Source organism: Salvelinus alpinus, chromosome 13, assembly GCF_045679555.1.
Source record: "Salvelinus alpinus chromosome 13, SLU_Salpinus.1, whole genome shotgun sequence".
In the NCBI taxonomy this organism is placed as follows: domain Eukaryota; kingdom Metazoa; phylum Chordata; class Actinopteri; order Salmoniformes; family Salmonidae; genus Salvelinus; species Salvelinus alpinus.
In genome coordinates this window covers 49,112,116-49,138,204 of record NC_092098.1, presented here as the reverse complement: position 1 = coordinate 49,138,204, position 26,089 = coordinate 49,112,116, and the positions used below count along the sequence as shown (strand labels likewise).

Here is a 26,089-nt window from a genome sequence, read left to right as displayed (position 1 = left end):
ATCTCACCTCGTGGGGCATCAATGATCATGAGGAAGGTGAGGGATCAGCCCAGAACTACACGGCAGGACCTGGTCAATGACCTGAAGAGAGCTGGGACCACAGTCTCAAAGAAAACCATTAGTAACACACTACGCCGTCATGGATTAAAATCCTGCAGCGCACGCAAGGTCCCCCTGCTCAAGCCAGCGCATGTCCAGGCCCGTCTGAAGTTTGCCAATGACCATCTGGATGATCCAGAGGAGGAATGGGAGAAGGTCATGTGGTCTGATGAGACAAAAATAGAGCTTTTTGGTCTAAACTCCACTCGCCGTGTTTGGAGGAAGAAGAAGGATGAGTACAACTCTAAGAACACCATCCCAACCGTGAAGCATGGAGGTGGAAACATCATTCTTTGGGGATGCTTTTCTGCAAAGGGGACAGGACGACTGCACCGTATTGAGGGGAGGATGGATGGGGCCATGTATCGCGAGATCTTGGCCAACAACCTCCTTCCCTCAGTAAGAGCATTGAAGATGGGTCGTGGCTGGGTCTTCCAGCAAGACAACGACCCGAAACACACAGCCAGGGCAACTAAGGAGTGGCTCTGTAAGAAGCATCTCAAGGTCTTGGAGTGGCCTAGCCAGTCTCCAGACCTGAACCCAATAGAATATCTTTGGAGGGAGCTGAAAGTCCGTATTGCCCAGCGACAGCCCCGAAACCTGAAGGATCTGGAGAAGGTCTGTATGGAGGAGTGGGCCAAAATCCCTGCTGCAGTGTGTGCAAACCTGGTCAAGAACTACAGGAAACGTATGATCTCTGTAATTGCAAACAAAGGTTTCTGTACCAAATATTAAGTTCTGCTTTTCTGATGTATCAAATACTTATGTCATGCAATAAAATGCAAATTAATTACTTAAAAATCATACAATGTGATTTTCTGGATTTTTGTTTTAGATTCCGTCTCTCACAGTTGAAGTGTACCTATGATAAAAAATTACAGACCTCTACATGCTTTGTAAGTAGGACAACCTGAAAAATCGGCAGTGTATCAAATACTTGTTCTCCCCACTGTATATCATCAATCTACACACAATACCCAATGATGACAAAGCAAAAACAGGTTTCTAGAATTGTTTGCAATTGTATTAAAAACAAACAACTGAAATATCACATTTACATAAGCATTCAGACACTTTACTCAGTACTTTGTTGAAGCACCTTTGGCAGCGATTACAGCCTCGAGTCTTCTTGGGTGTGATGCTAGAAGCTTGGCACACCTTGGATGGGGAGTGTTGCCGCACAGCTATTTTCAGGTCTCTCCAGAGATGTTTGATCAGGTTCAAGTCCGGGCTCTGGCTGGGCCACTCAGAGACTTGTTGCAAAGCCACCCCTGTGTTGTCTTGGCTGTGTGCTTAGGCTCGCTTAGGGTCGTATTCCTGTTGGAAGGTGAACCTTCAACCCAGTCTACGGTCCTGAGCATCTGGCGCAGGTTTTCATCAAGGATCCTTCTGTACTTTGCTCCGTTCATCTTTCCTTTGATCCTGACTAGTCTCCCAGTCCCTACCGCTGAAAAACAGCCCCACAGCATGATGCTGCCACCACCATGCTTCACCGTAGGGATGGTGCGTGGTTTCCTCCAGACGTGACGCTTGGCATTCAGGCCAAAGTATTCCGTCTTGGTTTCATCAGACCAAAGAATCTTGTTTCTTATGGTCTGAGTGTCTTTAGGTGCCAAACTCCAAGCGGGTTGTCATGTGCCTTTTACTGAGGATTGGCTTCCATCTGGCCACTCTACCATAAAGCCCTGATTGGTGGAGTCCTGCAGAGATGGTTGTCCTTCTGGAAGGTTCTCCCATCTCTAAAGAGGAACTCTGGAGCTCTGTCAGAGTGACCATCGGGTTATTGGTCACCTCCCTGACCAAGGCCCTTCTCCCTGATTGCTCAGTTTGGCCGAGTGGCCAGCTCTAGGAATAGTCATGGTGTTTCCAAATTTATTCCATTTAAGAATATTGGAGGCCACTGTGTTCTTGGGGACCTTCTATGCTGCATAAATGTTTTAGTACCCTTCCCCAGATCTGTGCCTCGACACAATCCTGTCTTAGAGCTCTATGGTCAATTCCTTTGACGTCATGGCTTAGTTTTTGCTCTGACATGCACTGTCAACTGTGGGACCTTATATAGAAAGATGTGTGCCTTTCCAAATCATGTTCAATCAATTGAATTTACCAGAGGGGGACTTCAATCGTGCCAGAAACATCTCAAGCATGATCAATGGACAACAGGATGCACCTGAGCTCAAACCTGTTTTCACTTTGTCATTATGGGGTATTGTGTGTAGATTGATGAGGAAAAACAATAATTGAATCGATTTTAAAATAAGGCTGTAACATAACAATATGTGGAAAAAGTCAAGGGGTCTGAATACTTTCCAAATGCACTGTATGTCCAGCTGACCTACAATAAACCAGTTGGACCTGAGAGTGGGAGATAAAGGTGAGCAGAACATCAAAACAAGTCTTTGAAGTGACTTCCACCTTGGGGGGAAATGAGCTCCCCCTACCCGGAGCCTGTAACCCTCATACGTCTCTGTCCCTCCTGTTAATCTGTCCTGCCTCTTATCTGCATTACGGCGCCTCAGGTCATCGGACATGCATTGAGATGATCAATCCTCATGATGACGATTGTCCATGGAGACATTTGCAGCCCCGATGTGCTTAAACCACAACTGCTAATCTCTGACAGTGCGACAGCAATTTTAATAACGTCCTGCACAGACGCTGATTTGCTTCTAACACGCTTGTTAAAAACGCCACATGGCGGCCATCATCCCTCTTGGCCCTATGTGATCTGAGCTTAATTGAAAAGAAAAGTAAAATACAGACTTGATCTTTTCGTTGTCACCATTTTAATTAGAGGGTAGAATGACTGTGCATTCGTCTGTGTGGCCAATTGGCCGTAAGGCATGGATTGCTAATAAGATAGCAGTAATTTGTTGTCTGCACCACAAACAATCAGTCAAATAATACGCCATAAAAGTCAAACTAAGAGCTTCCAATGCAACCCTGATTACTGACGTGACCAGTAAAAAAACAATTATTTTTGGTTTAAATTTTGGGGCCTATTAAAATCTCATTAATGATTTGATTTTTTTGTTACTCCAATGAGATTTTAAATATATCTATGCCTATCCATTAATCCCACAGTTTATCCACTCTTCAAGGACATCTATCGCTGGCATATTACTTTAAATAAGTTAGTATTTGTTTTCATCTTTCAGTAATTATAAGTGATACAAGTTTATCTATGTCATCTAATATCCCTCTGTAAACACTAATGCAATCCCGGATAGAAAATAGAAAAGAAGGGGGTAGTTAAATTGCAATACTTCATGGACACACTGACAGGAATCCTTATGGTGGACATATTAATTGTGCATTTTGGTTCAAAATTGAAGAGAATATTGATCAGTGGGAGTTGAGAGCGTCCATTATTTATGATCCTGCAGTAAAGCCAAAGGACCTCCCTCCCCTCGCTTTATAAATCATTTAAATCAATATCTCTGTAATGCCTTTGTTAAATTTAATGCATTTATTAAACCTGTGATATATTCGTTTTCACGTGTATCTCCACTGTGTGCAAAATGAACACAATCTGTCACTATCAAGGTCGAGACAGGGAGTTATAGCAATAAAGTCTTCCAGAAAAAATTGAGGCTGTTGTTTTTCTGTTTTGTTTTTTTACATTGGCGCTAATTTGACAGATTAAGGTGATGTTTTTGTAATGGTCCCCCATGGGAATCGAACCCACAACCCTGGCGTTGCAAGCGCCATGCGCTACCAATTGAGCCTGATCTGGTCTCTTAAGCGAAGCCCTGTCGTTTGACTTGTTTGATCAAGTCCAGTGCAGTAGCGCTAGCACATCTGCTTCTACTGAGCGTGGGTTTAGTGATTAGTTGACTAGTTGAATCAGGCGTGCTATTATTGGAATAAATCAAATAAAGGGAACGGATGGGCGTAACGGGAGATGTTTGGGAAATTCTGATCTAGATGATAATGTCCTGAATTATAGGAAGTACAGTATATCGAAAAAAAATGCTTATGTTTCCAATAGTCAGGACTCAGGACTGCAAAAGTATATTTTACTTTGATCGAAAACCAATTATAGGCCTATGCTTCTTCAGTAAGTAAGAGAGACATTACAATTATTAGATATATGTCAATGCATCTCTGGGCTATATAGCCTATACAGTAGATCGACCCTCTCCGCTGAGGATGGTAGATTCCAACCGTCTTTTAGCTCTATGCGGCTCATGCGGGCTCGCGGTGTAGAATAGGTTGATGCTTAACCTCGCGTGCGTTTGTTTACAAGGGAAGCCCGAATACTGACTGTTCTTCAACCTTAACCGTCCATGTCTAGAAGCCCATTCATCTGAGTGAGTCGTTGGTAGTCATTAATACTTTAAAGATTATTATATGCTTCTCTATCCTTTACTCTCATAAAAAACAAAAGCTGCATTTTACTGAAAGCAACGAAGCGAAATAAACACTCACGACAGGACCGCGTGTTTCCGAGGGGACTAAAGTTCTTCATACTGATGCTGTGACAGAACGACGCAGTGAAACAAAGCACGTATTTGTAAAAAAATTAATAAAAAGAAGGTAAGAAAGACTCTTGCTTATACTTTTAAATATAGCTTGCTGGGACCAAGATGACTTGTAATGTTATTATATATTTTTTTAAATCGTGACTGACAGCGTTCTTAGTGTCTCAAATGTATAGGAATGCGCTTATCAGCCTAGCAGACTTGGACAGTGTGGTGCTGATGGGGCAGGTTATTGTGATGCGGAGAAACCCAATAGCAGTTCAATGTCGCACACCCTGTCAACTTTGTGTACACGTGCCCAAGAAAACCCGAATAAGTGGGTGAAGCCTTTCAGTCGTATATATTTCACCGTACTGTATTGGTTTAATGGGACTAAATCGTGAGTAGCCACACAGGGCCATTGACCAAGCGAACGACTCCCTGTCATGTCTCTGAGCGTTTGTGATTCATGCTGCGTTCTTGCACCATAATCATGAAGACCCAGGTCTATTTACCAAGGTCGCTGTTTTTACTCCCTCTCAACTTCCAATGGAATCTATTCTCACTTTATTTTTATTTTTTTTGCTCCGATATTGATTGCAAACAACCTACAGTCATTTTACGAGTTCAATCGCCATCTATATCCAGAAACATAATCCTCTCTCTCCACAGCCATTCGTGTGTTTACTGTCCAGAGCAGATGGTTCCGTTCCATTGAACGTCAATAGCCCCATCACGTGATGTCTGAATAAGTTTAGTTCTGTGGGAAGGTGCTCTGTCTAGATCATTTGTGTCCAGTCCACTCGTTCTTTTTTTTTTTACATTTCAGGCACATGATATTGTATTTACACAAACTATCCCCAGTGAATCAAGGACACACAAGTCAGCAGAACCTTTCCACTATAAAGGAGTCCAGTATTTAGGAATACATTGGACATTTAATGCATTCGGGTTTTAGATCCAGTCTCCTAAATTTCAGAGATCAATGAAGAGTAGAGTTCAGTTAACCTTTCCAGTTTGTGTTTACTACACGCCGTCTATGGCAATCTGAAATGCCTCTATTACTGTTCATCAGCCTAGTGTCAGCTTTGGGCCAGCGTCATCAAGTAATAGGTTATTTGAGGTTGAATGATACCAGGCAGTTATCACCAGCATAGGGAACATTAATCATAACAGCTGTCCAACTTGCAGTGCTGAAGTCCAGTCAGAGCTCTTAAAGGAGTAATCCAAGCCTAACAACATCTCTATGCTAGGGTAGTGCTTTATCGCCAAGAAAACAAGAGGATTACATAAAGGGAGCTTCCACATTAATCCTACACCCCCCCCCCCCCCACCCACCCCACCTCTTCTTGGCACTTGCTCAGATGAGATTTCACGTCCCCCCTATGGTGATTGAGAGCTGGTGGTCTGTGCTCCTGGGCTGAGCTCCATCATACAGTGTCAGCCCTCTGCCATGGCTCACTGGGCATCCCACCTTGGAAAAGAGCAGCAGCACTCCACACACTCCACTCTAGCCACTGCAAAGCAGATATGTTTATGCACTTCATGGGTTCCCAAGGAGACGGTTGATAACTCAGATTAATGTCACCCTTTAAGCTGTTAGAACACACAATCATAATATGCTGGTCCTGGTCACAAACTAAGCTTGCATAGGAGTGACAACTCCTTTTAAATGTAAACAATATGATTACCACAAATGGTGTTATCTTTCTCTTGACCAAGCGACAAGTCTTTACATCCATAAATTCATATTCAAATTAGTTCTGCATATTTTAATTTTATAAGCTACATAGACCTCTGGAATGAAGTAGTGTAGTGACTCTAGTCCACACTCATATGATACACACAGCAGTTCATTGGTTGATTATTCACTCATGTGATACACACAGCAGTTCATTGGTTGATTAGTCACTCAGGCGATACACACAGCAGTGCATTGGTTGATTAGTCACTCATATGATACACACAGCAGTTCATTGGTTGATTATTCACTCATGTGATACACACAGCAGTTCAGTGGTTGATTAGTCACTCAGGTGATACACACAGCAGTGCATTGGTTGATTAGTCACTCATATGATACACACAGCAGTTCATTGGTTGATTATTCACTCATGTGATACACACAGCAGTTCAGTGGTTGATTAGTCACTCAGGTGATACACACAGCAGTGCATTGGTTGATTAGTCACTCATATGATACACACAGCAGTTCATTGGTTGATTAGTCACTCAGGTGATACATACAGAAGTTCATTGGTTGATTAGTCACTCATATGATACACACAGCAGTGCATTGGTTGATTAGTCACTCAGGTGATACATACAGCAGTTCATTGGTTGATTAGTCACTCATATGATACACACAGCAGTGCATTGGTTGATTAGTCACTCAGGTGATACACACAGCAGTTCATTGGTTGATTAGTTATCCTGCTCTGTCTTCTGCTCACACTGATAACGATGGATACAGTATGTCAGATACTATCGTCCATGCTACACCTGTGCCTCCTCACTCAACCAGCATTTTCCATTGCAGTCACATCAGCATGACAGCTTTCCATAAATCACAGCTGATGATATTGGCATTGTGTGCATGTGGAGATCTCTTTGGGGGGGGGTATGTTGTACATGTGATGTACATGTGTTATCAGTGTGGCCTTTGAATCCCCAGCCTGACAAATGCAGGCATCAAATTCCCTGGTTTGTACAGATTAGAGGATTAAGAGATATAGGGTTTGTTCAATATCCTTAATGCATTAGTACAGACGGTAGTGCCAGAATGAGTTCACAGTGCAGTAGTGTTCCGCTCGCTCCCATTTGTTGATAGACATGGTGACCTGGTGTTTTCCTGTGTGTGAGATCTAAAGGCCCGCCTTGTCTCCGTCTGACCTCTCTCCATTTACATGTCTACACGGCTGACCCATTTATCTACTGTACATACAGTGCATTACTGAATCTTTCTCCCTTATGCTGCTGTTTAATTCATGTGTTAATTTGTTTGGATCGAGTCGACCAGCTCTGCCCTTGGCTTCAGTAGAATATATTGCCTTATTAGTACTTGGGAGGAGGTGGATCAGCTTCTCCTGCTCTTATGAATATTTAGATATTTTGAGTAGTGTTCAACGCCCGTGTTCCCTTCAACGCCCTATCTGTGTCGCTTTGGTAAAGCACGAAGGAGAGGTCTTGACGCAACAGAGCACATATAAAATACAGCCTGAATCGATTTCACTGCTGATAACAGTCCTTGCAAAGAAAGAAATCAAATCTTCAATGCTCAACAAACTATTTTTTTTCTCCAGATAGTATCTCATTAAGTAATTGCAGTATTCATGCTATTAAAATATATGTTTTTAGCCACACACCTTGTTAGACAGTACATTTTAGGCCTGTCAATTTAGCCTGTTTTGGCAATGGAATATTGTCTCAGACATTTTGAACTCAGACATTACCTAAAGAGGCCTTTTAGCTAAGTTATTATATAAACCAGGGGTCTCCAACATGTAGATCGCAAGTTACCAGTAGCTCGCAGCCCACTTATGAGTATCTTGCCAATCAATTCTGAAAGGCTACATTAATTGTTTCATGTGTTCCATTGCAACTGTCAAACATAAAGCTCCCGGGTACTATCCAATCAAAGCCACATTGACATTATCCCACCGCTGGTTAGCCACTATTGGCTTAAAAAGCCAAGCGTAACACAATATGTGCCGGTTAATTTCCAGCAATATTGCCCGTATGTCTGTTTGGTGCGCGCGTTTGTCTATCACCCTGTATGTAGCCAGTTAGTGAGTACGGTCACATGCAAACAATAATGCGATTAAAGTGTACAGTATAGTCGGATTAATATAAATGACTTTCTTCCACAACCTTATCAATTAAATATTAACTGCAAAGTAGGCTTTCTCTGACTAAACTATTCCATGATTATTTTGATCAATTGGGTAGCGATTGTTTAGCAAGCTCTGCCGTGACATGTGCTGCAGCAGTAGGCCTAACAGCAGAAACACCGCCAGACCGGCACATTCCACGTTGCGCAATTAAAGGGGAATTACACTCAAAAATCTAAATGAATCATCTTCTGATGTGATTTAAGCATGGACATGGACTCAGAACATCCATGTTGGTTGTTTACTCTATGTATAATTGTAATATTGAGAGTAGAAAACAGAAGGGAGAAAAAAAACGAGAATGAACACAGATTTCAGGTAAATACCTAGAGTTGTTTATTGAACATAATTTTACACCAAGGACCCAGTGAAGAGTTGCAGGGTAGAAGAGAAGAGAAGAATGGAAGCATTAAAAAAAACACATTTCATTTTTTAAAAGTAGCTCTCATGCTAGAAAAGGTTGGAGACGCCTGATATAAACTGTTGTATTTCTGCACAGTCAAGTGTTTCCTTGAAGGGAATTGAAACATACTGTAGTCTCAATTAACACGAGTGCAATCAATTATCCAGTTCTAGAACACTCCACGTTCTAAATAACTCCTCAACGAACATTGATTTCTGGTTCTCCCGGTCTCGCTCCCTAGCTGCTGCCGCTCCGCTGGAATTATTGAACTTTTCGGGCTGAACCTTTTCTTATGATATTTCCTTTTCATAGACAAGTCAAGTGACAGAGGATATGCTTTTTAAACCAGCTAAATATTTAACTATATGCTTTTAGGCTGACGGATCGTATTTTGAAAGATATTTTAGGACTTAAAATTCCTCAAGATGGATAAAGTTGGTCACTTTTTGGACGGATGGTGAATCAACCTGACGTGTTGTAAATGAACATACTCTCTATTCAGAATGGCCTTGTCCAGATTGTATTACACTGTACAGATCACTGGAGGCTGATGGGAGGAGCTATAGGAGGACAGGCTTATTGTAATGGCTGGAATGGAATTAATTTAACGGTATCAAACACGTCAAACGTATGGAAACCACATGTTCGACCCCGTTCCATGAATTCCATTCCAGCTATTACAATGAGCCTGTCCTCCTATAGCTCCTCCCACCAGCCTCCATTGGTACAGCTGGTGTTTAATGAACATACTGTACTGAGCTTATTTAGTCTAGTCAGAATTGAACATGTTCAATTCACTGGACAGCCTTTGTGCCCCTGAAGCCAATGGAAATCCACATGTGTTCAGAATGAGAGAATCAAGTAGCTCTATTTTAGTCCACTCTCCATCTTAACCCCTCCAAGGTACTGTGCATGCCTTATCAGTCAAGGAAATTACCCACAAATTGTAATTATAGTCTGAAGAAACGTTGTATTAATGAATTTGAACATTATGTTTTTACTCTAACGAGACAATCAAAGACGTTTGTGTTAATGTGTGGTGTTGGAAATTATGCACTGTCATGCTGGGTCTTTTTCTCCTAGTTCTTCCCTACCCAGAGGGAGCAGTGAGCACTGATCAGAATTCATTAAAATTTTACTGTCACATACACCGGAAAGGTGCAGTGATATGTGTTGTTTTTACAACGGTCAGCCATAGAAGTACGGCGCCCCTGGAGCAAATGAAGGTTAAGTGCCTTGCTCAAGGGTACATCGACAGATTTCGGGTATTCAAACCAGCAAGCATTCATTTACTGGCCCAATGCTACAGTATACAGACAGGATCTAGCCTCCAACTACCCGCTTCCCACTACACCCTGTGTGACTGCACAGCGCTGTACAGAATTAGATATGGTAGAAATAATTGCTTTCATATTAATCAAAAAGAGAAAATGTCAAGTTTAAAGGGATAGTTCATGCAAAATCTATATTTGGGTCAAATGACCCTTACCTTCAGTTGTCTGAAGGCCCATGGTGACCGGTATCCACAGTAATCTATTATTTACTTCTGGCTACAGCCTGGAGTTAGCGTATTAGCATCGTCAGATTTCAAGAATGGAAATAGCCGAACCGATGTTAGCAAAGCTGCACTGCAAACCGACACTTTCTCCAATTATTATGATTTTGTTTTTACATGCATAATGCTGAAATAAACGCTGCAATTTGGAAATGGAACTATTTCCCTGCGTAACCACAGCCTCTGTATGCGTCTTCCAGTGATGATATTGTCCCTCTGGGGCAGATGAGGCTTGACTTCCAGTGATGATATTGTCCCTCTGGGGCAGATGAGGCTTGACTTCCAGTGATGATATTGTCCCTCTGGGGCAGATGAGGCTTGACTTCCAGTGATGATATTGTCCCTCTGGGGCAGATGAGGCTTGACTTCCAGTGATGATATTGTCCCTCTGGGGCAGATGAGGCTTGACTTCCAGTGATGATATTGTCCCTCTGGGGCAGATGAGGCTTGACTTCCAGTGATGATATTGTCCCTCTGGGGCAGATGAGGCTTGACTTCCAGTGATGATATTGTCCCTCTGGGGCAGATGAGGCTTGACTTCCAGTGATGATATTGTCCCTCTGGGGCAGATGAGGCTTGACTTCCAGTGATGATATTGTCCCTCTGGGGCAGATGAGGCTTGACTTCCAGTGATGATATTGTCCCTCTGGGGCAGATGAGGCTTGACTTCCAGTGATGATATTGTCCCTCTGGGGCAGATGAGGCTTGACTTCCAGTGATGATATTGTCCCTCTGGGGCAGATGAGGCTTGACTTCCAGTGATGATATTGTCCCTCTGGGGCAGATGAGGCTTGACTTCCAGTGATGATATTGTCCCTCTGGGGCAGATGAGGCTTGACTTCCAGTGATGATATTGTCCCTCTGGGGCAGATGAGGCTTGACTTCCAGTGATGATATTGTCCCTCTGGGGCAGATGAGGCTTGACTTCCAGTGATGATATTGTCCCTCTGGGGCAGATGAGGCTTGACTTCCAGTGATGATATTGTCCCTCTGGGGCAGATGAGGCTTGACTTCCAGTGATGATATTGTCCCTCTGGGGCAGATGAGGCTTGACTTCCAGTGATGATATTGTCCCTCTGGGGCAGATGAGGCTTGACTTCCAGTGATGATATTGTCCCTCTGGGGCAGATGAGGCTTGACTTCCAGTGATGATATTGTCCCTCTGGGGCAGATGAGGCTTGACTTCCAGTGATGATATTGTCCCTCTGGGGCAGATGAGGCTTGACTTCCAGTGATGATATTGTCCCTCTGGGGCAGATGAGGCTTGACTTCCAGTGATGATATTGTCCCTCTGGGGCAGATGAGGCTTGACTTCCAGTGATGATATTGTCCCTCTGGGGCAGATGAGGCTTGACTTCCAGTGATGATATTGTCCCTCTGGGGCAGATGAGGCTTGACTTCCAGTGATGATATTGTCCCTCTGGGGCAGATGAGGCTTGACTTCCAGTGATGATATTGTCCCTCTGGGGCAGATGAGGCTTGACTTCCAGTGATGATATTGTCCCTCTGGGGCAGATGAGGCTTGACTTCCAGTGATGATATTGTCCCTCTGGGGCAGATGAGGCTTGACTTCCAGTGATGATATTGTCCCTCTGGGGCAGATGAGGCTTGACTTCCAGTGATGATATTGTCCCTCTGGGGCAGATGAGGCTTGACTTCCAGTGATGATATTGTCCCTCTGGGGCAGATGAGGCTTGACTTCCAGTGATGATATTGTCCCTCTGAGGCAGATGAGGCTTGACTTCCAGATGTGTGCTAAACTGACCGGTAAAACATGATTTTAGAGTGTTTGAAAATTCTAATCTATTTAAAAAATAAGAACATTCTCACTGGGAAGCAGTGGTAGAAAAAGTATCTAGTTGTCATACTTGAGTAAAAGTAAAGATACCTTTTAATTGAAAATTACTGAAGTAAAAGTGTCACCTAGTAAAATACTACTTAAGTAAATATAAAGATACCTTTTAATAGAAAATTACTCAAATAATAGTGAGTCACCTAGTAAAATACTACTTGAGTAAAAGTCAAAAAGTATTTGGGAAAAGTATTTGGTTTTAAGTATACTTAAGTATCAAAAGTAAATGTAATTGCTAAAATATACTTAAATATCAAAAGTAAAAGTATAAATCATTTCAAATTCCTTTAAGCAAATGTATGGATAGCCAGGGGCACACTCCAACACTCAGACATCATTACAGATGGCCAGGGGCACACTCCAACACTCAGACATCATTACAGATAGCCAGGGGCACACTCCAACACTCAGACATCATTACAGATAGTCAGGGGCACACTCCAACACTCAGACATCATTACAGATAGTCAGGGGCACACTCCAACACTCAGACATCATTACAGATAGTCAGGGGCACACTCCAACACTCAGACATCATTACAGATAGCCAGGGGCACACTCCAACACTCAGACATCATTACAGATAGCCAGGGGCACACTCCAACACTCAGACATCATTACGGATAGCCAGGGGCACACTCCAACACTCAGACATCATTACAGATAGTCAGGGGCACACTCCAACACTCAGACATCATTACAGATAGCCAGGGGCACACTCCAACACTCAGACATCATTACAGATAGCCAGGGGCACACTCCAACACTCAGACATCATTACAGATAGCCAGGGGCACACTCCAACACTCAGACATCATTACAGATAGCCAGGGGCACACTCCAACACTCAGACATCATTACAGATAGCCAGGGGCACACTCCAACACTCAGACATCATTACAGATGGCCAGGGGCATACTCCAACACTCAGACATCATTACGGATAGCCAGGGGCACACTCCAACACTCAGACATCATTACAGATAGCCAGGGGCACACTCCAACACTCAGACATCATTACAGATAGCCAGGGGCACACTCCAACACTCAGACATCATTACAGATAGTCAGGGGCACACTCCAACACTCAGACATCATTACGGATAGCCAGGGACACACTCCAACACTCAGACATCATTACGGATAGCCAGGGGCACACTCCAACACTCAGACATCATTACAGATAGTCAGGGGCACACTCCAACACTCAGACATCATTACGGATAGCCAGGGGCACACTCCAACACTCAGACATCATTACAGATGGCCAGGGGCACACTCCAACACTCAGACATCATTACGGATAGCCAGGGGCACACTCCAACACTCAGACATCATTACAGATGGCCAGGGGCACACTCCAACACTCAGACATCATTACGGATAGCCAGGGGCACACTCCAACACTCAGACATCATTACAGATAGTCAGGGGCACACTCCAACACTCAGACATCATTACGGATAGCCAGGGGCACACTCCAACACTCAGACATCATTACAGATGGCCAGGGGCACACTCCAACACTCAGACATCATTACGGATAGCCAGGGGCACACTCCAACACTCAGACATCATTACAGATGGCCAGGGGCACACTCCAACACTCAGACATCATTACAGATGGCCAGGGGCACACTCCAACACTCAGACATCATTACGGATAGCCAGGGGCACACTCCAACACTCAGACATCATTACAGATGGCCAGGGGCACACTCCAACACTCAGACATCATTACGGATAGCCAGGGGCACACTCCAACACTCAGACATCATTACAGATAGCCAGGGACACACTCCAACACTCAGACATCATTACAGATAGCCAGGGGAACACTCCAACACTCAGACATCATTACAGATAGCCAGGGGCACACTCCAACACTCAGACATCATTACAGATAGCCAGGGACACACTCCAACACTCAGACATCATTACAGATAGCCAGGGGAACACTCCAACACTCCAACACTCCAACACTCAGACATCATTTACAAAAGATGCATTTGTGTTTCGTAAGTCTACCAGATCAGAGGCAGTAGGGATGTTCTCTTGATAAGTGTGTGAATTGGACCATTTTCCTCTCCTGCTAAGCATTCAACATGTAATGAGTACTTTTGGGTGTCAGGGAAAATGTATGGAGTAAAAACTACATTATTTTCTTCAGGAATGTAGTGGAGTAAAAGTCAAAGTTGTAAAAAATATAAATAGTAAAGTACAGATAGCCAAAATAAATACTTAAGTATTTTTACTTAAGTACTTTACGCCACAGCTGTGAAGAAACCACGAACAGATTCATCGAGTATCAACACTACCAAACCTAGTTTGAAGTGTTTTTGATGAAGTTTCGGTTTGCATTGCAGCTTTACTCACATCGGTTTCTCTGTTTCCATTCATGACATCTAATAATGCTAATATGCTAATCCACGGGCCTTCAGACAACTGGAGGTAAGGGTAATTTGACCCAAATATAGATTTTGCATGAACTATCCCTTTAAGATTGACATTTTCCACTGGTTAATATGAATGTAATTATTCCTATCATATCTAATTCTATGGCAGCGCTGTGCAGTCACACAGTGTGTAGTGGGAAGAGGGTAGTTGGAGGCAAGGCCCCTGTCTGTATACTTTAGTTAGTAAGTACACTATCTAAATGAATTCAGATCAGTGCTGAGTGCTCACTGCTCACTTGGCCTCTGGGTAGAAGAGAACCAGGAGTAAAAACAAGCAGCATGACGGTGCATAATTTTCATTTCCACATTAACACTAGAGTGGTTGTTAAGAAGGTGTTTCAATTAGGATGATCATGTTCTTCTATGGAAAATATGCAATGTCACGGGTTAATACATTGACTTATCTTTTCTCATTTAGTGTTTTCAGTAGGCGTAGGTTGTTGAGCAGCGGTCAGATAAATGAAGGGGCAGAAGGGGTCACGTCAGAGAGTCACACACGTTGTCTGATGTTTGTCCATTTCTTCGAAGGTACGTATTTTTTTTTGTCTGAAGGCGGTGGGGGGGGGGGGGGGGGCAAGGGAGCTATTAGGTAGGCAGCACTGTGTACAGATATGAGGAGAGATTGTAGTGTGTGTGTGTGTGTGTGTGCATTTTTTGTCTGTGTGTGTGTGTGGGAGGGGTTAATGGGGACAGTGGACTTTGTTCTTGTTGAAAATACAGTGTCTGTGAAGCAGGCAGGTGCTGAGGAGGCTGAGAGGTAGCGTGATATGGATATATGTGCATGTTTAGCAGTGAGACGGAAAACAAAGGTAGAACAGGAGTAAATAAATAGTTCTGATGCTGTCGGTTCACATCTTAAGCTACTCAATGCCATATCTAAAGACTTAATAATAATAGCCTAGCGGTTAAGAGAGTTGTGCCAGTAACCATAAAGGTCACTGGTTCAAATCTGTGAGCCGACTAGTTGAAACATCTGTCGACGTGCCCTTGAGCAAGGCACTTAACCCGAATCGCTCTGGATAAGAGCGTCTGCTAAATGTGTAAAGTGTTATTCACGGAGCTCCAGTCAAAATAGTTATTTTTTTCCATGTTAAAGCATACCATTCAGCCACAAGAGCATTAGTGAGGTTGTGCACTGATGTTGGGTGATTAGGTCTGGCTCGCAGTTCCAATTAATCCCAAATATGTTTGATGGGGTTGAGGTCAGGGTTCTGTAAAGGCCAGTCAAGTTCTTCCACACCGATCTCAATAAACCATTTCTGTACAGACCTCGCATTGTCCTGCTGAAACAGGAAAGGGCCTTCCCCAAACTCTTGCCAGAAAGTTGGAAGCACAGAATCGTCTAGAATGTCATTGTATACTGTAGTGTTAAGATTTCCCTTTACTGGAACTAAGGGGCCTAGCCCAAACCATGACATACAGCCCCAGACCATTATTCCTCCTCCACCAAACCTTACAGTTGGCACTATGCATTGGGGCAGGTAGCGTCCTCCTGGCATCCGCCAAACCCAGATTCGTCTGTCGGACTGCCAGATGGTGAAGCGTGATTCATCACTCTAGAGAACATGTTTTCTACTGCTCCAGAGTCCAATGGCGGCGAGCTTTACACCACTCCCACGACACTTGGCACTGTGCATAGTGATCTTAGGCTTATGTGCGGCTGAAACCCATTTCATGAAGCTCCCGACGAACAGTTATTGTGCTGATGCTGCTTCCATAGGCAGTTTGAACCTCACTAGTGAGTGTTGCAACCGAGGACAAATTATTTTTACGCGCTTCAGCACTCAGCGGTCCCATTCTGTGAGCTTGTGTGGCCTACCACTTTGAGGCTGAGCCATTGTTGCTCCTAGACGTTTCCACTTCACAATAAAAGCACTTACAGTTGACCGGGGCAGCTCTAGCAGGGCAGAAATTTTACGAACTAACCTGTTGGAAAGGTACCTGTTGGAAAGGAATGTCTCTGAGCTCTTCTGCAAGGCCATTCTACTGCCAATGCTTGTCTATGGAGATTACATGGCTGTGTGCTCGATTTTCTACACCTGTCAGCAACGGGTGTGGCTGAAATAGCCAAATCCACTAATTTAAGGGTTGTCCACATACTTTTGTATATATAGTGTATTTTCAAATGTCTCTCCCTCATGAGGGAGGATAATGAAAGATCACAGAAGTAACAAGTAAAGATAGACATATCAATTTGTTATAGTGTTTTTACTGACCATCAATTTTGTTTGAATTATTAAGTGATTAAAACTTGAAAAATCCATTACCAAATCGGTAATGGAAATTTCTTAAAAATCTGTAACGGAATTTCTGCATTTGAATTGGCTAGTAGTCATTAACCACAGTTGGGTTCACAAGTTTGGACAGTACAGTAATGTAGAGTATAGTACAGCACTGTAGAGTACAGTAATATAGAGTATAGTACAACAGTGTAGAGTACAGTAATGTAGAGTATAGTACAGCACTGTGGAGTACAGTAATGTACAGTAATGTAGAGTATAGTACAACAGTGTAGAGTACAGTAATGTAGAGTATAGTACAACAGTGTAGAGTACAGTAATGTACAGTAATGTCGAGTATAGTACAGCACTGTAGAGTACAGTAATGTAGAGTATAGTACAACAGTGTAGAGTACAGCAATGTACAGTAATGTCGAGTATAGTACAGCACTGTAGAGTACAGTAATGTAGAGTATAGTACAGCACTGTACAGTAGAATTCAGTGCAGTACACAGTAGAGCACACTAGAGTTGAGCACTCTAATTAACTGTACTGAACTGTTCTGTACTTTACTGTACTCTACTGTACTCTACTGTACTGTACTGTACTGTACTGTATTCTACTGTACTCTACTGTACTCTACTGTACTGTACTGTATTCTACTGTACTCTACTGTACTGTACTGTATTCTACTGTACTCTACTGTACTGTACTGTATTCTACTGTACTCTACTGTATTCTACTGTACTCTACTGTACTGTACTGTATTCTACTGTACTGTACTGTATTCTACTGTACTGTACTGTACTGTACTGTATTCTACTGAGCTCTGCTATGCTGTACTTTGATGTACAAACTTGTGAAACATAGACGTTTATAATTGGTTCAGATTTGGTCCAGACCAACCAAATTTGGTCTTGTTTGGGGGCAGAGCTCATTAATATAATAGCCAGTGTGTAGAATAAACCCACATATGCAAATTATAATATTGCATATATCTACCTTTTTTGTGTACATATTTAAGATACATCACCATGATGAGAATGACATTCATATTCATAATTATGCATTTATGTGTGGTACAGATCAGGGACCCATGATGAAATCCATTACCACAATTCCGTTACCAGGTGTCAATCCACTTCACTTACTGTAGTTCAACAACCAAAATAAAAAAACATCTAAGTCAATGCCTCATGTCATAGCTGACACCCCGTTCTTTCTGCAGACATCGTTGAATCATAATTCAAAGCAGATTTTTACGTTTTACACACAATAAAACTGAGGGAGATTTTGCTAAAATTCTATTAGCAAACTTTGCATCTGCACAGTTTTCCCACTAAATGTGTTTTTGCAAAATGTTCAGTGTAAATTGTTAAAAGTAGTCCGAGTTTGTATGGTCTGTTAAACTTAGAAAATCAATGCTTTTGCTTTGGCATAGATTTTAATTTTAAAAAATCTGAGTCTCAGAGCAATTCAGGGGGCTCCCGTCTGGCGCAGCGGTCTAAGGCACTGCATCTCAGTGCTAGAGGCGTCACTTACAGACCCTGGTTCGATTCCAGGCTGTATCACAACCGGCCGTGATTGGGCATCGTCGATTGGGCGGCGTCGTCCGGTGTAGGGTTTGGCCGGTGTAGGAAATTGTAAATAAGATGTTGTTCTTAACTGACTTGCCTAGTTAAATAAAGGTAAAATAAAAAATAAATATACACTGCTCAAAAAAATAAAGGGAACACTTAAACAACACAATGTAACTCCAAGTCAATCACACTTCTGTGAAATCAAACTGTCCACTTAGGAAGCAACACTGATTGACAATAAATTTCACATGCTGTTGTGCAAATGGAATAGACAAAAGGTGGAAATTATAGGCAATTAGCAAGACACCCCCAATAAAGGAGTGATTCTGCAGGTGGTGACCACAGACCACTTCTCAGTTCCTATGCTTCCTGACTGATGTTTTGGTCACTTTTGAATGCTGGCGGTGCTCTCACTCTAGTGGTAGCATGAGACGGAGTCTACAACCCACACAAGTGGCTCAGGTAGTGCAGCTCATCCAGGATGGCACATCAATGCGAGCTGTGGCAAGAAGGTTTGCTGTGTCTGTCAGCGTAGTGTCCAGAGCATGGAGGCGCTACCAGGAGACAGGCCAGTACATCAGGAGACGTGGAGAAGGCCGTAGGAGGGCAACAACCCAGCAGCAGGACCGCTACCTCCGCCTTTGTGCAAGGAGGAGCACTGCCACAAATGTGCATGTGGCCTGCTGGAGGTCATTTTGCAGGGCTCTGAACTGAGAAGTGGTCTGTGGTCACCACCTGCAGAATCACTCCTTTATTGGGGGTGTCTTGCTAATTGTCTATAATTTCCACCTTTTGTCTATTCCATTTGCACAACAGCATGTGAAATTTATTGTCAATCAGTGTTGCTTCCTAAGTGGACAGTTTGATTTCACAGAAGTGTGATTGACTTGGAGTTACATTGTGTTGTTTAAGTGTTCCCTTTATTTTTTTGAGCAGTGTATATATATAGCCTACACTTGATACATTGATGCTATGCTATGTTTGACCCCCTCTGCCACTGTGAAATTGCTTCAGTCAAATATACATGTTCTTCACAAAAGCTTAATATGATAAAGTGCCAATACAAGATGTAAAAAGTACTTGTAGTTAACTGAAGTGTTTGTCAGTGGTTTGAATTAGAAAGACTAATTGGAGAAATGCCAAAAAGTCATTGGAGCTGTGACGGGGTCTGGCATTAACCCTACTCACCTAGAGGACCTGACATTCCCTGCCTGCTGGGGGAGACACTTGGTCTGGCATTAACCCTACTCACCCTAGAGGACATGACATTCCCTGCCTGCTGGGGGAGACACTGGGTTTGGCATTAACCCTACTCACCCTAGAGGACCTGACATTCCCTGCCTGCTGGGGGAGACACTGGGTCTGGTATTAACCCTACTCACCTAGAGGACCTGACATTCCCTGCCTGCTGGGGGAGACACTGGGTCTGGCATTAACCCTACTCACCCTAAAGGACATGACATTCCCTGCCTGCTGGGGGAGACACTGGGTCTGGCATTAACCCTACTCACCCTAGAGGACATGACATTCCCTGCCTGCTGGGGGAGACACTGGGTCTGGCATTAACCCTACTCACCCTAGAGGACATGACATTCCCTGCCTGCTGGGGGAGACACTGGGTCTGGCATTAACCCTACTCACCCTAGAGGACATGACATTCCCTGCCTGCTGGGGGAGACACTGGGTCTGGCATTAACCCTACTCACCCTAGAGGACCTGACATTCTCTGCCTGCTGGGGGAGACACTGGGTCTGGCATTAACCCTACTCACCCTAGAGGACCTGACATTCCCTGCCTGCTGGGGGAGACACTGGGTCTGGCATTAACCCTACTCACCCTAGAGGACATGACATTCCCTGCCTGCTGGGGGAGACACTGGGTCTGGCATTAACCCTACTCACCCTAGAGGACCTGACATTCCCTGCCTGCTGGGGGAGACACTGGGTCTGGCATTAACCCTACTCACCCTAGAGGACCTGACATTCCCTGCCTGCTGGGGGAGACACTGGGTCTGGCATTAACCCTACTCACCCTAGAGGACCTGACATTCCCTGCCTGCTGGGGGAGACACTGGGTCTGGCATTAACCCTACTCACCCTAGAGGACCTGACATTCCCTGCCTGCTGGGGGAGACACTGGGTCTGGCATTAACCCTACTCACCCTAGAGGACCTGACATTCCCTGCCTGCTGGGGGAGACACTGGGTCTGGCATTAACCCTACTCACCCTAGAGGACCTGACATTCCCTGCCTGCTGGGGGAGATACTGGGTCTAGTATTAACCCTACTCACCCTAGAGGACATAACATTCCCTGCCTGCTGGGGGAGACACTGGGTCTGGAGACACTTCTTCTGGCGTTACATTTAAGTCATTAGGAGACGCTCCCTGGCCTGAGAACCGGTTTAGGGCCACACAATGTGACTGTGCCCCAACTGATTGTGTCCTCAATGTATTGAAAAAAAATGCACAGCACATCACAGGAATAGATGCTTGATACAACTCAGTCATGTGACCTTAGTGCTCATATAACACTGCTCTTTTGACTCTCACTGTCTACTTTGCTGCATCATCATGTACATTCATCCCCTTTGGTCCAACACACAATGTAGTTCTACTCCAATTGCATTGTTTCCTGCCGCCATGACGGTGTATTTCTCAGTCTCTATGAAAAGAGCCACTAATCCTAGATGTTTTTTTGTGATGTTCCCATAGACTGCTTTGCAGAAAGCCATGTTGAGCTGGCCTCTCGTTACAAAAACAATGACAAATCAAGGAAAAGTAGTTGTAGTCCAAAGAGAGCGTCATACACTGAGTATACAAAACATTAAGAACACCTGCTCTTTCCATGACATAGACTCACCAGGTGAATCCAGCTGAAAACTATGATACCTTATTGATGTCACTTGATGTCATTCCTTATTAAATCCACTTCAATCAGTGTAGATGAAGGGGAGGAGACGGGTTAAAGAAGGATTTTAAAGCCTTGAGACAATTGAGACATGGATTGTGTATGTGTGCCATTCAAGAGGGTGAATGGGCAAGACAAAATATTTAAGTGCCGTTGAACAGGGTATGGTAGTAGGTGCCAGGTGTACCGGTTTGTGTCAAGAACTGCAACGCTGCTGGGTTTTTCACACTCAACAGTTTCCCGTGTGAATCAAGAATGGTCCACCATCCAAAGGCCAACTTGACACGACTGTGGGAACCATTTGGAGTCAACATGGGTCAGCATACCTGTGGAACGCTTTCGACACCTTGTAGAGTCCATGCGCCGACGAATTGAGGCTGTTCTGAGGGCAAAAGGGGAGGTGTGCAACTCAATATTAGGAAGGTGTTCTTAATGTTTTGTTCACTCGGTGTATGTCATTACATAACACTTTTTAAGTTGATCAATATTCAGTCATATGTTTAATGAGTTTTATGATCCATGCCAAATGAGGTAAATGCAGGTTTCAAGTTCTTTGGAAGATTCATTCCTGTTATCCACTCATAACATCTCACCTCTTTCCCTGTCTCTTCTCACTTTCAGTACACATAAGTCCTTTCCTCTCTGTCTGTGTCTTCTCTCTCTCTCTCTCTCTTGTCTTTGCAGTCTGACTCGTTTGCTGTGTGACAGGCTTTTAGGGGAGAGGATTTGTCAGATTAACCAGGGCCACCCCATCATCGGCGCCATCCCCAGTAAGCCGTCTGCCTGCCTGCCGTTTGCCATTGCTGTGCTGGCTGGTGTTCCCCTGCTGTGCTGTTCCTCAGTGTCACACATTCACCGGGCCGTTGAGCCATTGGAGGCATTGGTATACAGTCTTATCTCCCGCGGTGATAACAGCGCCCACTCAGGCGACTCCATCTCCAAGGCAATTTCCCAACTCACTACCCTGGTTTAGGTGGTCCGAGGAAAGGGTACTCATGTATGTGAATGTGTATTTAAATGTTTACTTGTTTATGTATTTATTCACTGTGTTCTTTGGCAAGTTTGTTCGTGCGGGAGCTCCGGCGTGTTAGAGGCAAGTGCTCTGTCAGCCGAGAAACTATCAAAGGTGGATGCCATTGGAAAACCTTACGATACACACACACTCATGTACACACAGGGGTGGCTAGGATACTTTCTAAATGTAATCCATTACAACTACTAGTTACCTGTCTAAAATTGTAATCAGTAATGTAACTTTTAGATTACCCAAATTCAGTAACGTAATCTGATTAGTTTCAGTACCTTTTTAGATTACTTTCCCATTAGAAGAAGACACACATTTATATTACCAATGGAACGACATCTATTGCACGATAAATCAATGTTAAAGTTTACATGGCTGGCAATAAATGGATGTTGCATTTTACTTTATGGGTTGGTTACGTAGGCTTCTTCTAACCCATTGCTTTCTCCTACAGATAATATGATTAGGCTATAACTTTACGTAAAAAAAAACAGTCTGTCAGATTTTCAGTCATTCCAGTTAATTTAATAGCCCTTGATCTTCAAGAATAGCACTTGGAAATATGAAAATAAAAATTTGCCAAATTGATTTACCTGAGCATAACCCAAAAACGAGGGATTTATTGGCCCTACTTTTGTCACTTTGGCATAAATGATTCGGGAGACAGGCGTAGGAATGCGTAATAGTTTTTTAAATTAAGCCCAAATTACAGCGTGCCGTGCAAAGGCACGGGGACGTAACAAAACACAGGGTTGAAACCCAAACAAAAGAGTGAGGAGTACCTCAAATAATTAACACAAGCGCACAATGATACCACACGAGACGAGACCCGTAATCATCTGCGCAATCCACAATGGCATGAAAGCCAAAACACACAGCACAGGTACTCACACGCACCAACGGACATTGTAACAATAATCGACAGCACCAATGGTGAACAAAGGACCCACTTATACAAGTACTAATCAGTGGGAATAGGGGACAGGTGTGCGTAATGAAAGTTCCGGCGGGAACCGTGACAACTGTTATTTAGGATTTTGTTGTCATGGAGAACTGATTAGGTTCACTGCTTAAAGTTGAAAAATAAATTCTACTCTCATGGTAGTGCAAATAGCACCACTGAAAGTGCTATTTGAGTGAGATAAATTTACACGATATGCTACATTTGCTACAGGCCTATTGTTTACGTTTTTGTTGGTGACACTTTGATATCTTGATAATTTGCAGCTTTTTAAGTCTATGAAGTTTTGAGGCATGTGTCCTTTAGGCCTATGAAAATAATAATAATAATAATCGGCAACAAATTAGATTGAGGAATAAAAGCCCCACTCGTTGTCTTCTTAAATTATGTTTGTTTTTGACAGTATGTGGAGCACAATACCAGGCAGGAGTTTAGAAGGGAGGAAGTCCTCAACCTTTTATTCTATAGGCTGGGATCCACACTATGCAGCTGTTGCAAGAGCGCATTTTTCACTGTCTTGTCCACTGTCTTGTCCCCTGGTCACTAAAACAATGAATGAAAGGCAGCTTAAACGTATTCAATTCAACCATTATTGGGTTAAAATACACATATACATATACAGAGACAAATAGCTACATGAGAGAACAGCAGGGTGATTAACATGAATGCGCTATGTAGATATCAATAATAAGTGATATCCGTATTGCCGTAGACTACACCACTGCTGTCCTCCTTACCTCCAAGTGTTTATTCAAGTTAGATAATCTTTGGATGCTGACAGCAGTCGCACCATTGGAAGACATAGCTTGGACTGTAGCCTACAAAAGCCTATTCCTGCTCCTTTCCAGCGATCCATCAAACGCATCATAGTGTGTCATCATAGTGGTCTCTGACTTGTGAACAGACTCGCTCAGACAGAACAAACTTAAACTTGCGCCTTTTGTTCTATGCTGATTTGAATGTCAGTGAGAAAACCAAAATGTCTCAAATAATTTTTGCGCAAACATCCTTTCTGAATTTAAAAGTAATCCTAGAAGTAATCATCTGTAATCTGATTACAATATTTATGCTGGTAACGTAACATATTCGTTTTAATTTTTTGCAATACGTTACATGTAATCCTTTACAGACAGACAGACAGACAGACAGACAGACAGACAGACAGACAGACAGACAAGACAGACAAGACAGACAAGACAGACAGACAGACAGACAGACAGACAGACAGACAGACACAGACACACAGACACTAGAAGGACGCAGCAGGAACTCTGTGGAGCTGGTTAACATTATTACATCGTTTCTGTTCCTCCTCTCTGAATGGTAAGCCTGGGCCTTGATTTGTTTCCCAAACAGCAGTAACCAAATAAGATTGGACGCAGTGCTTACAGATGCTCTGCATTAAGGAGAGATTGTTGTGATGAGTCATTATGGGTGCGGTGTGCTTTTGCTGGCTGTTGTACTTAGGGCAGTAATTCAGTTGTACTCGTGTGATTAGAAAGTAAAGGATCAGACACTAAGCTCTTGGGTTTAGATTTGGTATGGCAACTCACCGTGGCTGCTCTAGAGCATAAGACCTAAATCAGGAAAATGAGAGTTAGTTTGTGAAAGCTTTTTTTTATCAACACCACTCAAATGTATGAGTAGAGATAGATGCGATAGTAGCTAACAGCCTACAGGCAGAGAGGAGAGTCTTTGATCACAGGTGGAGATATTTAGTGGTTATATGGCTCTTGTTTGCTTTGCATATTGGCCTTTGGATATTACTCTATTCTTCAGCATAACAGCTCAGTCAAAAGCTTAATGTTTGGAACGGGAGGATTTTACTGGGATTGCTCCATTTGGTTTGTAAACTGACTGTCGACATGAAACTAGTTCATCTGTAACAGAGAATTTATGAAATGTTTTGAATTTCAATGGGGTGTATCGTTACTGTCAGACTGTGTGTGTGTGTGTGTGTGTGTGTGTGTGTGTGTGTGTGTGTGTGTGTGTGTGTGTGTGTGTGTGTGTGTGTGTGTGTGTGTGTGTGTGTGTGTGTGTGTGTGTGTGTGTGTGTGTGTGTGTGTGAGCCTCCCTGTGTCAGTCAATGTAGGAATTGTGATAATCTGACTCTACTATCTATAGAACACAACCTAAATGACTGCTAGATTAAGGACACTTCTATATTTGGTCGCCACATCCGACATTTCAATCCGCTGTATTGGACTACAGAACAAGGGTGACAAGGTAAACGAAAACTGAATTAGTAAACTGAAATAAAAATGTAATTGAAAACATTTGAAAATGTTTAACTATACAGTAACTATCTTTGACTGCAAAATTAACTAAAATAAAATGAAAATCATCATAAATTATGTTTAGTTTTTGTTTTTTTCTTCAATACTTCTGGCAAAAAATCTAATGGGGTTTTCGAGCTTCTGAATTTTGCGGGTAAGTGCTGCCAGGAGATGCCTATGTTTCAAAATAGGCCTAGCTTGTGCATCACTATCACTAGCTATCATTAGCTAACAGGGAAGAATTCTGCGGGCGAGCACAGAGTGTGACTGGGCCAAGCTAAAGCATCTTGTAAAGTTGCTGGAGCTGTTCGCAATCCACACCGACTAACTTCCAGTCGCTGTCTGATGTGGTGCCGTGCCTTCTCAACCTCGAGGCACGACTTCCAACTACATTGGCTGATCC

The 26,089-nt window shown here is 43.2% G+C and overlaps 1 protein-coding gene across 1 annotated transcript in view; it reads left to right on the top strand.

Annotated features, from left to right (window-relative positions):
• Positions 1-3,956: 3,956 nt before the first annotated feature.
• LOC139536743 (teneurin-2-like) overlaps positions 3,957-26,089 on the top strand; it is a 54,950-nt gene continuing 32,817 nt past the window's right edge. The window contains exon 1 of the mRNA XM_071337337.1: positions 3,957-4,638. The gene's annotated coding sequence lies outside the window, so the exon portion shown is untranslated. The remainder of the gene's footprint in view (positions 4,639-26,089) is intronic.